The sequence below is a fragment of the Budorcas taxicolor genome, chromosome 2 (assembly GCF_023091745.1).
Source record: "Budorcas taxicolor isolate Tak-1 chromosome 2, Takin1.1, whole genome shotgun sequence".
In the NCBI taxonomy this organism is placed as follows: Eukaryota; Metazoa; Chordata; class Mammalia; order Artiodactyla; family Bovidae; genus Budorcas; species Budorcas taxicolor.
This window is the reverse complement of record NC_068911.1, coordinates 69,813,370-69,830,028: the sequence shown is the minus strand read 5'-3', so window position 1 is coordinate 69,830,028 and position 16,659 is coordinate 69,813,370.

Sequence of the window (16,659 nt, the reverse complement as noted above, 5' to 3'; positions counted from 1 at the left end):
GCGGACAGTTCAGAGAGGTTTCACGCAGCACCTTGGCTTACATTCTTCAGGCTGTTGTGCAGTAACATGGCTGAAAGGCTGAAACGTGAAGGCTGCGCTGCAGGAACTGAGGAGGAGGCAGTGACTAGTAAGGCCCCATGCGCATCCCCCACACAGTGCCACCGTTTGCTGAAGATTCAATGGAGGCACTCTGCCAGGGTACTGGGCAGGAGCAGGAAGATTTCTGAGAGAGGACGTGACTTGAACTGCAGGCAAAGGTGGGGCAGAGACCATTTGAGGCTAGAGGAACGGTGAGGAGTAGAGCACACGGGGGCTGGGCCCTGAGTGCCAGCCTAGGGAGCTGGGGCTTTGTCTTAAAAACAGGAGTCGCTGGAGGGTTTCCTTGAGGACAAGCTCACCTGCATTTGAGGAAGCCTGTCTAGTAGTGGAGGATGGAGGGGCGGCCAGCCCTGAAATGAGCGGACAGAGGAGACTCAGGAGGCAGCTGTCATCTGAAGGCCGTGTTGGTAGCTGGCAATAAGTCTGTGATGATGACTTTATCTTTCTTCTTTGTGTTCCTGTTTTATGCTTAGTCCCGTACTAAATTTGCTTACTTTAGAATAGTCGGCTTTAGATCATTTCCTAAAATCAAAAAGACCTTCTCCATTTGTGAGGCTGAAGTAAAATGGCTCTGCCTGGGCCTGAGGGTAAAGGCCTCCTGTTTATTTGACCACCCAGTAAGGAGGTCAAATTAGAACCACCTCTCAGAGTATGGATTCCTGGGCCTCTGAGTTCTGAAAAGGTTTCCAGGAGATGAGAATCACTACACACACATTTGTCTCCTTCATTGTACCTGCCCCTCCCCAGCTCCAGTTAGCAGCAGGCCCTGAACCATATCCTAGATGATCATTGAGACAAGCTGGTCTATAACCTGAAGTAATAAGGCAATCAGTTCAGTTCAGTTCAGTCGCTCACTCGTGTCCGACTCTGCGACCCCATGAACCACAGCACGCCAGGCCTCCCTGTCCATCACCAACTCCCGGAGTCCACCAACCCATGTCCCATCGAGTCAGTGATGCCATCCAACCGTCTCATCCTCTGTTGTCCCCTTCTCCTCCTGCCTTCAATCTTTCCCAGCATCGGAGTCTTTTCCAGTGAGTCAGCTCTTTGCATCAGGTGGCCAGAGTATTTCAGTTTCAGCTCCAACATCAGTCCTTCCAGTGAACACACAGGTCTGATCTCCTTTAGGATGGACTGGTTGGATCTTGCAGTCGAAGGGAAATAAGGCAATAGAAAGTCCATTGTCTACTGAGACATTTTCACCACCTAGCAAAGTGCACATGTTGGAGAAGGGGTCCTTTTATCAATGATACCATTTGCAGTGGATCTTGGAAGAACAGTTTCTGGTCTTGCTAACCAGTGTGTTCCTTTATAAGCTCCTTCCATATGAGCCAATAACTATAAGAATGGGGAAATAACACCAAAGCCACAGGCCAGCGGAATGGTAGGTGAAACTGCTCCCCGGTTTGCAGCGCTCGGGGAGCTGGAGAGGGACAGAGGTGGCTGCGGGGCTGGGGACAGAGTTCTTGTCTATTCAAGAGCAGTTCAGGACTGACCAGTGTAGGAAAAGCTGCCTCGTCGGGAAGTTACACAAGCACAGTGCCCTCTGGCCAGTCGTCTTCGCCAGTGCAAACAAAACGAGAGCACGCACCATCCACTGGTGGCTGTGGCCTGGGGACTTAGTGTTATCAGAGTTAAGGTTGCACCATGTTTCCTGGCACTCCTGGATGGGAACAGGCCCCAGCGTGTGGGGTGAGTACTGAAACGGGGAGCTGAGCCAGCCGTGTGCCAAGCCCTCTGCAGGAGAGTCTACCCAGGGAACAAGAGGTAGCAAACTGACTTCCCTCAGACACCTTTGAGCCACCCTGTACATTTTTAAATGTGAATTAATTGCCAACATTCCAAAACCAGAAAATTTCTCATAAGTCCAGATTTCTGGTTTCTCTTGCCCGTTACTGGCAACACTAGGTCCTCAGCCCCACAAGGAAGCAAGCCCCCTTGAGCCGACACCCACCAGGTTACCACCTGGCCTGCTGGTTTCTGCCACTTGCCTGGTCCACAGGCATCTCAAGTTGCAGTGTATCAAGTATTGTCCTGGTGGAGATGAGTGGGAAGCCTGGGCTTCAAAAAGCTGGAGGGTCCAGAATGTAGGGAATCCAAGATCAGAAAACAAGAATTTTCATGGACTTCATTATTTTCGATCCATGAATCATGGTGAAATGGTTGCTAAGGTTGACAGAATTTGAAGCAGTCACTTAAACTCTAAACCTTGGGGAGAAACAGGTCTCTGGACGTGATCAAGATGATGACAGGGATTTGGGTTTCCCCAGCCTCTCCCGGAAGCCAAGTCTGGGACAAAAACCCATTAGTTGAATTTACCTTGACAACCAAATCTATTGAAATATGTCATCAGTTCTCTTTTTTAGGGACCAAGGAGTATGTAAAGAGAGGCCCTGCCTGAATTCCCAAGTGGCTTCCTTGCCCTCCGTGCTGTGGCCTCGAATCCTGGTGAGAGGGAAGCCGCTTAGAGTCCAGCTCTGGCCAGTCTGGCCCAGTTTGAAACTGGAATAAGTAATGTTCACCTGAGGTTGGGTGTGTGTGGGAAGCATGTTTAAGGAGCACCAGCATTAGAGTGGCTCGGGTAAGGGGACTTCTCATTTCCTATGCACTTTTATATCAGCATATTTTTTAAAAATGCATTTTAATTTGTTGTTTTCAGTCAACGAAAACAACAGGGGTTATTTTTCATGTAAAGGAGAAATGGGACTTAAAGAGCCAGGACTGCCTAGCCTGGGGGAGGGGAAGGTGCTGTTATTAGTGATGTTTGCTTTAATACACCTGTACTTTGATGATCTGCAACATTATTTTGTGTTTGTAAATCAGTTTGGCCAGAAATGTCCCTGTGTGGTTCAGACAGCTCCACTGAGCACAGAGACTCGATGGCAGGAGTTCACATCGTCTCCAGGGCTCCCTTCCGGCATTTAGATCTCCGGAAATCGCATTAGCTCTCAGGTACATGAAGTATTCGCAGTTCTAACATTGTTTGAGATCTGCAACTGAACAACCTGTGTGCTTTGGGGTGGTGGAGAACAGAAATGTGAGCAAATTCCATCTGTCTTTAGTTGCGGAGCTGAATAAAATAAGAAACAGGTTCCTACTGCCTAAATTGAGGGGCTCAGAGCTCAGTCTGATTTTAATAAACAAAGCCAAACTTGGTCTCTGCAAAGTTTTTGTTTTTCTTTTCCTGGAATGACCAGAAATAAAAAGGGCATGTAGCCTCAGAGATAGTGAAATATATTTTTCCAAATTCAGATCTCTACTAGGCAAGTGGTGTCACCTGAGGTGAAAACCCCTCCAGCTGGGGGTCTTCTGGAGAGGACAGCTGAGGGGTGACAGTGGACACGGAAGAGGCAGAAGAGAGAGAAAAGAGGGGCCCTGGGAAGGCACAGGTTCTGGGCTCGATCCCATGGACCGGTGTTGCCAAACGTACATGGAAGACATTTTTGTTTTCTAATTTTATTACCTATATATTTATTTTAACATGTGTTGAAAAAATAGATCTGCTTCGTAGCATGAGGCTAAAGTAGCTTCCTTTATCAACTTTATTGAGAAAAAGGAATCAACTCAAAGATAAGTATTGAGTTGACAGCAGGTGTCAAAGCAGGGCAATTTTTTCTTCAATCCTCCCTGGCCTCCCAGGAGGTGGTACTGATATCTCCATTTACCAAATAAGTAACCTCCAGTTCATACAGTGGAAGCTTTGGGATAGAAGCTGACTCCCTGGAGGTCTGTCTGCTCCCACGTCTGAGTTCTGTTACCACACACCGATTAGGAGCCGGAGAACCCCAAACTGACTTTCGTCCAGCAACTTCCGTTGTCTCCAAGGCCACGTGGAGCCGGAGCCCGGCCGGCAGCGGCCACCAGGTGGCGCCGCGAACCTGGGAAAGCCGCGCCCCGTCGGAGGCCGCGGGGTCTCCGGGCCAACCTCGCAGGGCCCTTGGGCGTGGCTGGGACGTCGCAGGAGCGGCCCCGAGGGTGGGGACGTGTTTTTTTTTCCTTTGGAAAAGGGCTCGCTGGGACTTAGTCCCTTTCTTCCCTTCCACCGCAGGCAGGTTTAGCTAGGTAGGGATGCAGAAAAGCCTGGGTGCATTCACCAAAAGGAGTCCCTTTGCAACACAATTTTAAAGTAAATACATCGGCCTAAGGCTTGTTAAAATAGAAATGAAGAGCCCCACAGGTGACTGTGAACCCCTCATACTTCCAAAAACATCAGAAGTCGAGATCCTGATTTGGTGGGGGGGGGGGGGGGGGGGGCGGGGTCTTGCTTCCATCATTCCCAGACACATTCTCTCTTACCCTCGACCCCCAACCCCAGGCTCCCCTCCCTGAGGTTAGAGCCTGGTTCTCCGGTAGTGAGTGAGCCTCCTGCCGTCCAACAAGCCTCCGCTCATCCGCCCCACGGCTCTAGGAAGGCACACGTTCCTGACTCACAGGTCCCGCGCACACCTCATGGAGCAACCAGCTTGGGCCCAGGTGGTCTGAATTCAAAGGCCTCCCCCTCCCCACGCTGCTGACAACAAGCAATAAGATGCGTGTATAAAGCTCGAGGAGCACACACAGGCGGGAGCTCCGCGGGCCGAGGCTTGAGCCGGCTTCCGGGAAGATGCCTTCTGCGCCTTGGAGGAAGGAGAGAAGCTCCTGGGCCAAGTGGAAGCCTGCTGTCGTCAGAGGCAGCAGCATCCGCACTGACGTGAAGGTAGGTGGCGCTCAGGGTGTTCTGAACAGCACGTCGCGCCGGGTGGCTGGAATGGGAAGGGCGACGTCTGGAGTGGCGGCAGGTGCGGTGGGGCTGCAGAAAGGGCCTGGGGAACCCAGGAGTTCTGACTACATTACTGGGCAGTCGATAAAAGCTGTTTTGTTTTTGCAAGGAAGTAAACAGTTTGCCTCTTACAAAGATCAGAGGTTTAAAAATCTTTTAGCAAGCTTTTAAAAAGTGAAATATGCGGAACACAGGCTTAAAAACGAAAAATTGGGATGGAACTGCTGGTTGCTGCCGTCAGAGCAGGAAAGGTGTGGGCGGCGTCTCTGAGGAAAGGGGCCCCAGCTCCCCCAGAGCTGCACGGCCTGGGGGAAAACTAAGACTTCGTCTTATCCACAAAGAGAATCAAGCCCAGAGAAGTGCTGTGCTGCCCGGGCCTCCTGCCGCCCAGTCCACCCCATTCCCACCCCCAGCGCCTGCTCTCCCGCTGGTTTGTGGAAGTCTGGGGAAAGCCAGAAGCCCAGCAGGGTGAGGCATCTTCATCTGCGGTCCCTCTCCAGGCAAGGCAACCCTTTACACCTGGGCACAGAAAAGCAGTTCCCCACCAGTGCTTTTCAGCCCTGCATACCTAAAAAACAAAATACCAATATGCCTATGGCTCAGGGAGAGGGGCACCGGGGTGGGGGGTGCGGGGGAGGCTCAGAGATCATCTCCCTCAGTTCCTCATGTTACAGATAAAAGCTGAAATCCGGAGAAGTTAAATGATTTCTCCCTCAGGCTCACAGTTGTAGAGATGGTAGAAAGCTGGGCCTGCTACCCAGGTGGAAATAATCTGTGTTGTCTTGCCCTGTAGTGGCTAAAGGCAAGGTTTCAGTTCCACGCCAAAGACTGAGGTTGAGTCGTGCCAGTGAGAGCCGAATCCTAACTGCTAGACCACTGCCCCTTGGCTTTGCAGAAAAGAGTTCCTACAAAGAGAGTGTTTATTAAAAGGAAAAAGAGTAGAGTGTGTGTGGATAGAGGAACAGGTGGACTCAAGAGTTGCTCCCTCCTGGTTGTTTGATTCACTCCTGTGGGGCATTTCTTCTGGGTCTCCTTTGGCCTGTCCTGATTTGCCTGGTTCTGAGCCGGTACTTGGTATAGCTCAGGATCCTCCCATGGGTGCCTGGGTGTGCAACTCAAGGCCTATGAGTAGACTTCGCACCATTCCCCTTCTGACCTCCAAGGAGCTTTCTAGTTGGGAAGGTTTCCTGGACTTCAAGAATGAAAAATATGTGGTTTCTTATCTGGGCAGGGCCCAACATCCTCTTGATTGTCATGCTACTGATATTTTGGAGTTTGTCCACAGATGAACTCCAGTTGCTTATTCTGGAGTGGGGGCGGGGGGTATCTACCTCCTGCCTCAAAAATAGGAATCTTTCATTTGTTCTTTCAGGGGGGCCACAACCTGTGCGGTGAGTGGGTGGGGCAGCTCCCAGCCTTTTGAGGCAGCAGGGAACCTGGGGTAGAGGGGGTAAGCTCAAGGTCCCTGCTCACACAGAGGGGATGCTCTTAGCTCACACCAGAGCTAACAGTACCTTCATTTTTACCCAAATTTAAAATGCCAGTGATTTTGTGAACAATGAGACAGTGTAGTCATCAGGACTCTGGTGAGATAAGAACCCAGTTAGAAGCCGCCTAGTCAGTCGGTGGCCATTTAACCCTGGGCTCCTGGAGGAGCTTCTGGGGCTAGAGTGGAGCCACCTGCCTGGGCAGCTGCTCTCTCTGGGTCCTGGCATCTTTCCACCCCTGCAGACTGGAGGGTGAATGCACGTGGAGGAGATGATTCCTGTGAGAAAGTGTGACATTTGAGGCAGGGAGGCCGCCTCTGGGGTGGTACCATCTGTTGTCGCACACTGGTGGCAGGGTTTAATCGCCTCTGCAACACCTAGCGCATCACTGGCTCACAGCAGGCACCTGGCCTCTGCTGATGAGCCACCATCAAGGTGTGTCCTCATGTAGCTCGGAGTCTGGCTGTGGGACCCAGATGAGAGCGAGTCCATGCGGCGAACCTTAGAGCAGGACGGGCAGCAGAGGGCGCCCGCCCCAGGCCGGCACCCTCAACAGGGATGTGACGGGAGGACACACCTTCCTGGAGGAAATACAGAATGGGGGTTACAGTGAAGACCACAGTCCTCCCCGCTTCCGGGGCCGAGAGCTGCCAGTGGGGACGAGAGGAGGGTCTGTGGAGGTGTGCTATTCTAGCGACCAAGGGTGACAGAAGGGTGAGGGTGCTCTCCACTGCCCCAACACCCAGGTCGCAGGCTCTGTGTCCTCTTATTTCCTATCTGGTGTGGAGTTCAAAACAGTGGGTTGGTTTCAATGTATGATTGGGGCTGCCCAGGTGGCTCAGTGGTAAAGAATCCGCCTGCCAATGCAGGAGCTGCAGGTTTGATTCCTGGGTCAGGAAGATCCCCTGGAGAAGGAAATGGCAACCCACTCCAGTATTCTTGCCTGAAAAATAGAGGACTTAGCTCTTTGCTCAAGAGGAAACAGTAAGTTATGGGAAGGAATTAAATCTAAAGGTCTGATGGGATTCTCACTTTCAAAAGGTGATATTCAGAGGTTTATTCTTTTGCTTCTAACAGGTTGGGAGAATTCATAAAACTTCTTAACACGGAGAAAAATAAAAACCTTGAAGTATCTGAACATGTGAGAAACTAGTAGCTCTTTGTTAGCTTAGGAGAATGGAGTGGTGTCTGGAAAGAAATGCATTAGATGAATATTGGCAAAAGTATCAGTAACATAATCATGGAGGTGTTTAAGTTCATACTTGTAATAAAAATGACTCAAATTATTTGAGTACCTTTTTGGAGAATTACCAGGAAAGATTTTTGTCTTAAGTGATTTCCAGTTTTTCACAACTAAGATTTGTTTAGAAGTTTCTCTTTTGAAGAGTCAGGGAGAATGGATATCATTATATCTATCAGCTGCTTCAGATTAGAATTCCCTAAATACCCAGAGTATTGCCAGCTATTATTGTCTATATTCTCAGCTTTCAGCTCAAAGTATACTTTGGTACATTTGATAATTTGGGGGGTATGACTCTGTCACATTATTTCATCTCCAAAGTAAAGAGTTTTTAAAGTGTTGTTTCAGTTATTTTCTACTACAGTATCATAGGCTTTGACTTTTTTACATACCTCTCTCTCTTTTTTTTCAGTAGTGTTTCTCACATTGTCTTGCCACAATGGAGTCGCACTGTGTGTGAGTGTGTTTCCTCTGTTGGATTCTGGGCTCCAGAAGGACACTGTGCTTTCTTCCGTATTGTCAGACTCCAGAGTGTCTGACATACACTGTATGCTCTGTAAATTCTTATTGGATGAATTGGAAAGGTCTTTGAGGAATTTCTAGACTAGGCTAGGTAAGCACCCATTTTGCAGCATCCCTGTGTTATTTTCTAAATACTCAAAAAGCATTTGTAAAGATGGGATTCTCATGTAGCAGTTTATATCATTTAAGAGATATGTTTCCATGGTGTAAAAATTTTATGGTCTAAAGATTTTGAAATCATTCAGAGTCTGTTCTCTTATCACTGTGGAATTATGTTCTTAATCGATAGAAAAAGATATTTGAAAATAACCCACATATTTTCAAGTGCAATGTGACTTTTAGCAAGAGAGATCTTTGACTTAGCCATTGAAAGCCTCACCAATGTTAAGACTGAAAAAACAAAGGGTAATTGCAGAGAAGAAAGCATTTAAATGAGAAATTAATTTCAAACATATTTTTTAAATGTTGCACTTTATTTTATGTTTACAGTGTCACCTGGCTTATAGTCTGTGGGAACTTGAATTTGTATTCTGCTGTTACGTAAAGATTGTATAAATCTTAATTGTGTTAAATTGGTTCATTGTGCCTTTTAGGTCCTCTGCTGTATCCACTGTATCCTCCTGCTTTTCTGTCTATCATTCTATTAATTTTTGAGAGTTGGATAATGAAACTCCAACTAAACTTTATCTATTAAAAAAAAATTGTAGTGGAACTCTGTGTAACTTTGTTCTGTATTTTCCAAGTCTCCTGTAAATGTGTTACCATACTTCCATAATTTAACAAATAAAAAAGAAAAATAACTTATTTAAAATACCTTTTAAATGATACAAGCTGCAAATCCTTGTTTGACTTACTTGAATTCACTCATGACTGAAACCAACTAGAAAATGTTAACTTGTCTGATTTTTCCAAGCAACATTTTTGCCTTAAAGAAAATAATATATGACACTTAGACTTTATATGAAGATGAAAATTGGGGCAAGGTAATCCGTTATGGCAGAAAGTGAAGAGGAACTAAAAAGCCTCTTGATGAAAGTAAAAGAGGAGAGTGAAAAAGTTGGCTTAAAGCTCAACATTCAGAAAACGAAGATCATGGTATCCGGTCCCATCACTCCATGGGAAATAGATGGAGAAACAGTGGAAACAGTGTCAGACTTTATTTTGGGGGGCTCCAAAATCACTGCAGATGGTGATTGCAGCCATGAGATTAAAAGACGCTTACTCCTTGGAAGAAAAGTTATGACCAACCTAGATAGTATATTCAAAAGCAGAGACATTACTTTGCCAAGAAGGTCCATCTAATTGAGGCTATAGTTTTTCCAGTAGTCATGTATGGATGCGAGAGTTGGACTGTGAAGAAGGCAGAGTGCCGAAGAATTGATGCTTTTGAACTGTGGTGTTGGAGAAGACTCTTCAGAGTCCCTTGGACTGCAAGGAGATCCAACCAGTCCATTCTGAAGGAGATCCGCCCTGGGATTTCTTTGGAAGGAATGATGCTAAAGCTGAAACTCCAGTACTTTGGCCACCTCATGTGAAGAGTTGACTTATTGGAAAAGACTCTGATGCTGGGAGGGATTGGGGGCAGGAGGAGAAGGGGATGAGAGAGGATGAGATGGCTGGATGGCATCACTGAGTTGATGGACGTGAGTCTGAGTGAACTCCAGGAGTTGGTGGTGGACAGGGAGGCTTGGCGTGCTGCGATTCATGGGGTCGCAAAGAGTTGGACACGACTGAGCAACTGAACTGAATATTTAAGATTCAGTTGATATATTAGTTACAAATGTACAACACAATGATTCCATATTTGTACATATTTCAGAGTGACCACCAGTGTCTAGCTAACATCTGACACCATAGTTAGAAATTGTTTTCTTCTGATGAGAACTTTCAAGAGGTACTCTCTTCAGTTCAGTCGCTCAGTCACGTCCGACTCTTTGCAACCCCATGAATCGCAGCACGCCAGGCCTCCCTGTCCATCATCAACTCCCAGAGTTCACTCATACTCACGTCCATCGAGTCAGTGATGCCATCCAGCCATCTCATCCTCTCTCGTCCCCTTCTCTTCCTGCCCCCAATCCCTCCCAGCATCAGAGTCTTTTCCAATAAGTCAACTCTTCGCATGAGGTGGCCAAAGTACTGGAGTTTCAGCTTTAGCATCATTCCCTCCAAAGAAATCCCAGGGCGGATCTCCTTCAGAATGGACTGGTTGGATCTCCTTGCAGTCCAAGGGACTCTGAAGAGTCTTCTCCAACACCACAGTTCAAAAGCATCAATTCTTCGGCACTCTGCCTTCTTCACAGTCCAACTCTCGCATCCATACATGACTACTGGAAAAACTATAGCCTCAATTAGATGGACCTTCTTGGCAAAGTAATGTCTCTGCTTTTGAATATGCTATCTAGGTTGGTCATAACTTTTCTTCCAAGGAGTAAGCATCTTTTAATTTCATGGCTGGTACTCTCTTAGCAGCTTTCAAATATGCGATAATATCAGCTGTAATCATCATGCTGTGTATCACCTCCCTTTATTTTGTTTTAAACTGAAACTTATACCTTTTGACCCTCGTCACACATTTATTCACTCCTTACCCAGACACCTTTGGCCACTACCAATTCTCTGTATCTATGAGCATGGTTTTTTCTTCATTGGTTTAGATTCTGCACATAAATGAAGTCATACAGTATTTGTCTTTCTCTGTCTGCCTTATTAATAGTTCACTAACCATAATTCCCTAAGGCCCATCTATTTGTTGCAGTTGGCAAGATTTTGTTTTATGGCTGCATAATATTCAGTTACAGATATATTTATCACATTTTCTTTATCCTTTCATTCAGTTGGGTTGCTTTTGTGTCTTATGTATTGTAAATAATGCTGCAATAAACATGTTGGTCCAAATACCTTTTCCAGTTAGTGTTTTCATGTCCTTTGGATAAATATCTAGAAGCACAATTGCTGGATCATAACAGTAGAATAATTTTTAACCTTTGGAGGAACCTCCATACTGTTTTCCATAGTGGCTGCACCAATTTGCAATCCCGCCAATGGACATGAAGGTTTCCTCTTCTCTACATCTCGCCAACACACTTATTGTCTTTTTTTAATTGCTGCTCTAGAGGTATGAGGTGATATTGCAGTTCTGATTTCCTTTTCCCAGTGATTAGTGATGTTGAGCACCTTTTCATGTACTTGTTGGCCATCTGAATGTCTTCCTTGGAAAAAGTCTATTCAGATCATTTGTACATTTTTTTAAAACTGGATTTTTTTTTTTCTGTTGAGTTTTGAGTTCTTTGTATATTTTGGATACTAACCCCTTGTGATGTATATGACATCTGCAGATATTTTCCCCACTTGGTAGGTTGTCTTTTCGTTTTGTTCATGATTTCCTTTGCTGTGCAGGAGCTTTTTCTTTACATGTTAAGTACAAAAAAGTCCTCACCAAGACCTGTGTTGAAAAGCTTATCACCATTTACTTCTGAGAGTTTTATGATTTCAAGCATGTTCAAGGCTGTCATCCATTTTGAATTACTTTTTGTGTAAGGCCTTAGTTAGTGGTCCAGTTTCATTCTTGTGTATGTGGTTGTCTAGTTTTCCCACATCATTTATTGAGGAGGTGACACTCCATTGTATATTATTGGCTCCTTTGTCATAAATAAATTGATCATATATGCATGGGGTTATTTATGGGCTCCCTATTCTGTTACGTTGTGTTTTATGCTAATGCCATACTGTTTTGATTAGTAGAGCTTTGAAATATAGCTTAGAATCACAGAGTATGAAGACTTTAGCTTTGTACTTCTTTCTCAAGATGGCTTTGGTTCTTTGGGGCTTTTGTGATTCCATATGAATTTTAGGATTTTTTCCCTCTGTTTTTATGAAAAATACCATTGAAATTTTGATAGGGATTCATTGAATCTTTAGATTGCTTTGAATAGTATGGACACTTCAGCCTTATTCATTCTTCCAGTCCATGAAGGTGGAATATCTTTCCATTAATTTGTGCCTTCTTCAGTTTCTTTCATCATTGTCTTAAGTAGATTTCTGTACATGTTTTTAATTTCTTTGGTTAAATTTATTCCTAGATGTTTTATTCTTTCTGATGCAGCTGTAAATGGGTTTGTTTCTTTAATTTCTCTTTCTGATAGTTTGTTGTTATTGAATAGAAACACAGTATATTTTTATGTATTGTTTTCATATCCTGCAAGTTTACTGAATTTGTAATTAGTTCTAACAATTTTGTTTTTGTGAAGTCTTTGGGGTTTCTATATATCCTGTTATCTGCAAATAGTGGGAGTTTTCTTCCTTTTCAGTTTAGCTGCCTTTTATTTTTCTTGCCTAAATGCTCAGTCTAGGCCTTCCAAAATTACATTGAATAAGTGGTGAGAGTGGGCATCCTTGTCTTATGCCTGATTTTAGAGGAAAAGCTTTCAGGTTTTCACCGTTGAGCATGACATTAGCCATGGACTTGTCATATATGGCCTTTATTATGCTGAAATATGTTGCCTGAAAGCCACTTTGTTGAGATTTTTTAATCAAAAGTGGAAATTGTATTTTATCAAATGATTTTTATGTGTATTGAGACGACCATAAGGTTTCTTATATTTTGTTAGAGTCTAGTTGATTTAGAAGATTGTGTTAGCTTCGGGTGTACAGCATAGTGATTCAGCTATTCACATCCATATATCCATCTTTTTCAAATTCTTTTCCCATAGAGCTTATTACACTGTATTGAGTGGAGTTCCCTATGGTATACAATAGGTCATTGTTGCCTATCTATTTTATATATAGTAGTGTGTGTGTTAATCGCAAACTCCTGATTTTTCCTACACACCTTCCCCCATTGATAGCCATTAGTTTGTTTGTGAACTGAGTCTTGTTTCTGCTTAGTAAATAAGTTCATTCGTATGTTTTTCAGCTTTCACATGTAAGTAACACCATATCTATCACTTGATATGATATGTATCGTATCATTTGTTTTTCTCTAATTTACTTCACTTGGTGTGAATCTCTAGGTCCAGCCATGTTGTTCCACAGGTTGTGGCTGAGTAATAGTCCATTGTATGTGTGCACCACATCTTCTTTTTCCATTCATCAGTATTCTTGCCTGAAGAATGCCATGGACAGAGGAGCTTGGCAGGCCACAGCCCAAAGGGTCGCAGAGTCAGACACGCCTGAGCACACAACACCCACACACAACGTCTTTATCGATTCATCTGTCGATGGACATTTAGGTTACTTCCATGTCCTGGCTATTGTAAATAGTGCTACAGTGAACAGTGGAGTGCAGATGTCTTTAGAATTCTGGTTTTCGTAGAGTGTATGCCCAGCATTGGAATTTCTGGGTCATACAGTAGTTCTGTTCTCGATTTTTTTTTTTAAAGGAATCACTGTACTGTTTGCCACAGTGGCTCTTCCAGTTTGCATTCCCACCAACAGTGCAAGATGTTTCTCTTTTCTCCACACCCTCTCCACCATTTATTGTTTGTAGATTTTTTTTTTTTATGGCATTCTGACTGTTGTGAGGTGATATCGCGTTGTAGTTTTGATTTGCATTTCTCTAATAATAAGCAATATTGAGCATCTTTTCATGTATTTACTGGCCATCTGTATGTTCTCTTTGGAGAAATGTCTGTATAGGTCTTCTGTCCATTTTTTGTTTGGATTATATGGTTTTTTTGGATACTGAGCTACATGAACTGTTTATTCCCTTGTCAGTTGCTTTATTTGCAGATACTTCCTCCTGTTCTGAGGGTTGTCTTTCACCTTGCTTATGGTTTCCTTTGCTGTGCAAAAGCTTTTAACTTTAATTAGGTTCTATTTGTTCATGTTTGTTTTTATTTTCATTATTGTAGGGGGCGGATCCGAAAAGATATTGCTGCAGTTTATGTCAAAGAATGTTCAGCCAGTGTTTTATTCCAAGAGTTATGTACTGCCTAAGCATTACATTTAGGTCTTTGATCCATTTTGAGTTTACTTTTCTGTATAGTGTTTGGTAGTGTTCTAATTTCATTCGTTTACATGTATGTGTCCAGTTTTCTGAGCACCATTTATTGAAAAGACTGTCTTTTCTCCATTGTATATTCTTGCCTCCTTTGTTGAAGATGAACTGATCATAGGTGTGTAGGTTTATCTCTGGGATTACTATCTTGTCACATTGATCCATATGTCTATTTTTGTGCCAGTACCAAACTGTTTGATTATTGTAGCTTTGTAATAGAGTTTAAAGGCAGGGAGCCTGATTCCTCCAGCTCCATTTTTCTTTCTCAGGATTGCTTTGGCAGTTTGGGGTCTTTTGAGTTTCTGTTCCATTCCATTCCAAAATTTTAAAATATTCCAGTTCTTTGAAAAATGCCATTGTTAATTCAATAGAAATTGCATTGAATATGTAGGTTATCTTGAGTAGTATGAAGAAGGCAATGGCAACCCACTCCAGTACTCGCCTGGAAAATCCCATGGGCAGAAGAGCCTGGTAGACTGCAGTCCATGGGGTCACTAGGAGTCAGACACGACTGAGTGACTTCACTTTCACTTTTCGCTTTCATGCATTGGAGAAGGAAATGGCAACCCACTCTGGTATTCTTGCCTGGAGAATCCCAGGGAAGGGGGAGCCTGGTGGGCTGCTGTCTATGGGGTCACACAGAGTCGGACATGATTGAAGCAACTTAGCAGCAGCAGCAGCTTGAGTAGTATAGTCATTTTGACAAAACTGATTTTTCTAATTCAAGAACATGATGTGTCTTTCCATCTGTTTCATCATCTTCAAATTCTTTAATCAGAATCTTATAGTTTTCAGAGTACGAGTCTTTTGCCTTGTTCAGTTCAGTCGCTCAGTCATGTCTGACTCTTTGCGACCCCATGGACTGCAGCACACCAGGCCTCCCTGTCCATCACCAGCTCCCAGAGTCCACCCAAACCCATGTCCATTGAGTCAGTGACGCCATACAACCATCTCATCCTCTGTCTCCCCCTTCTCCTCCTGCCTTCAATCTTTCCCAGCATCAGGGTCTTTTCCATTGAGTCAGCTCTTTGCATCAGGTGGCCAAAGTATTGGAGTTTCAGCTTCAACATCAGTCCTTCCAACAAACACTCAGGACTGATCTCCTTTAGGATGGAGTGGTTGGATCTCCTTGCAGTCCAAGGGACTCTCAAGAGTCTTCTCCAACACCACAGTTCAAAAGCATCAATTCTTCTGTGCTCAGCTTTCTTTATAGTCCAACTCTGACATCCATATATGACCACTGGAAAAACCATAGCCTTGATTAGACAGACCTTTGTTGGCAAAGTAATGTCTCTGCTTTTTAATATGCTATCTAGGTTGCTCATAACTTTCCTTCCAAGGAGTAAGCATCTTTTAATTTCATGCTGCAGTCACCATCTGCAGTGATTTTTGGAGCCCAAAAAGATAGTCTGCCACTGTTTCCCCATCTATTTGCCACCTCTTCTTAATCTCTTCTGCTTCTGTTAGGTCCATACCATTTCTGTCCTTTATTGTCCCCATCTTTCCATGAAATGTTCTCTTGGTATCTTTAATTTTCTTGAAGAGATCTCAAGTCTTTCCCATTCTATTGTTTTCCTATATTTCTTTGCACTGATCACTGAGGCCTCCTCAGACAACCATTTTGCCTTTCTGCATTTCTTTTCCTTGGGGATGGTCTTGATCACTGCCTCCTGTACAATGTCACAAACCTCCATCCATAGTTCTTCAGGCACTCACTCAGATCTAATCCCATGAATATATTTGTCACTTCCACTGTACAGTTGTAAGGGATTTGATTTAGGTCATACCTGAATGGTCTAGTGGTTTTCCCTACTTTCTTCAATTTAAGTCTGAATTTGCAATAACGAGTTCATGATCTCAGCCACAATCACCTCCCGGTCTTGTTTTTGCTGACTGTATAGAGCTTCTCCATCTTCGGCTGCAAAGAATATAATCAGTGTGATTTTGTTATTGACCCATCTGGTAATGTCCATGTTAGAGTCTTCTCTTGTGTTGTTGGAAGAGGGTGTTTGCTCTGACCAGTGCGTTCTCTTGGCAAAACTCTGTTAGCCTTTGCCCTGCTTCATTTTGTACTCCAAGGCCAAACTTGCCTGTTACTCAAAGTATCTCTTGACTTCCTACTTTTGCATTCCAGTCCCCTGTGATGAAAAGGACATCTTTTTTCGGTGTTAGTTCTAGAAGGTCTTGTAAGTCTTCATAGAACCATTCAACTTCAGCTTCTTCAGCATTAGTGGTTGGGGCATAGACTTGGATTACTGTGATATTGAATGGTTTGCCTTGGAAACAGAGATCATTCTGTCATTTTTGAGATTGCAATCAAGTACTGCATTTCGGACTCTCTTGTTGACCATGATGGCTACTCCATTTCTTCTAAGATATTCCTGCCCACAGTAGTAGATATAATGGTCATCTGAGTTAAATTCACCCATTCCAGTCCATTTTAGTTCGATGATTCCTAAAATGTCAATGTTCACTCTTGCCATCTCCTGTTTGACCACTTCCAATTTGCCTTGATTCATAGACCTGACATTCCAGGTTCCTATGCAACATTGTTCTT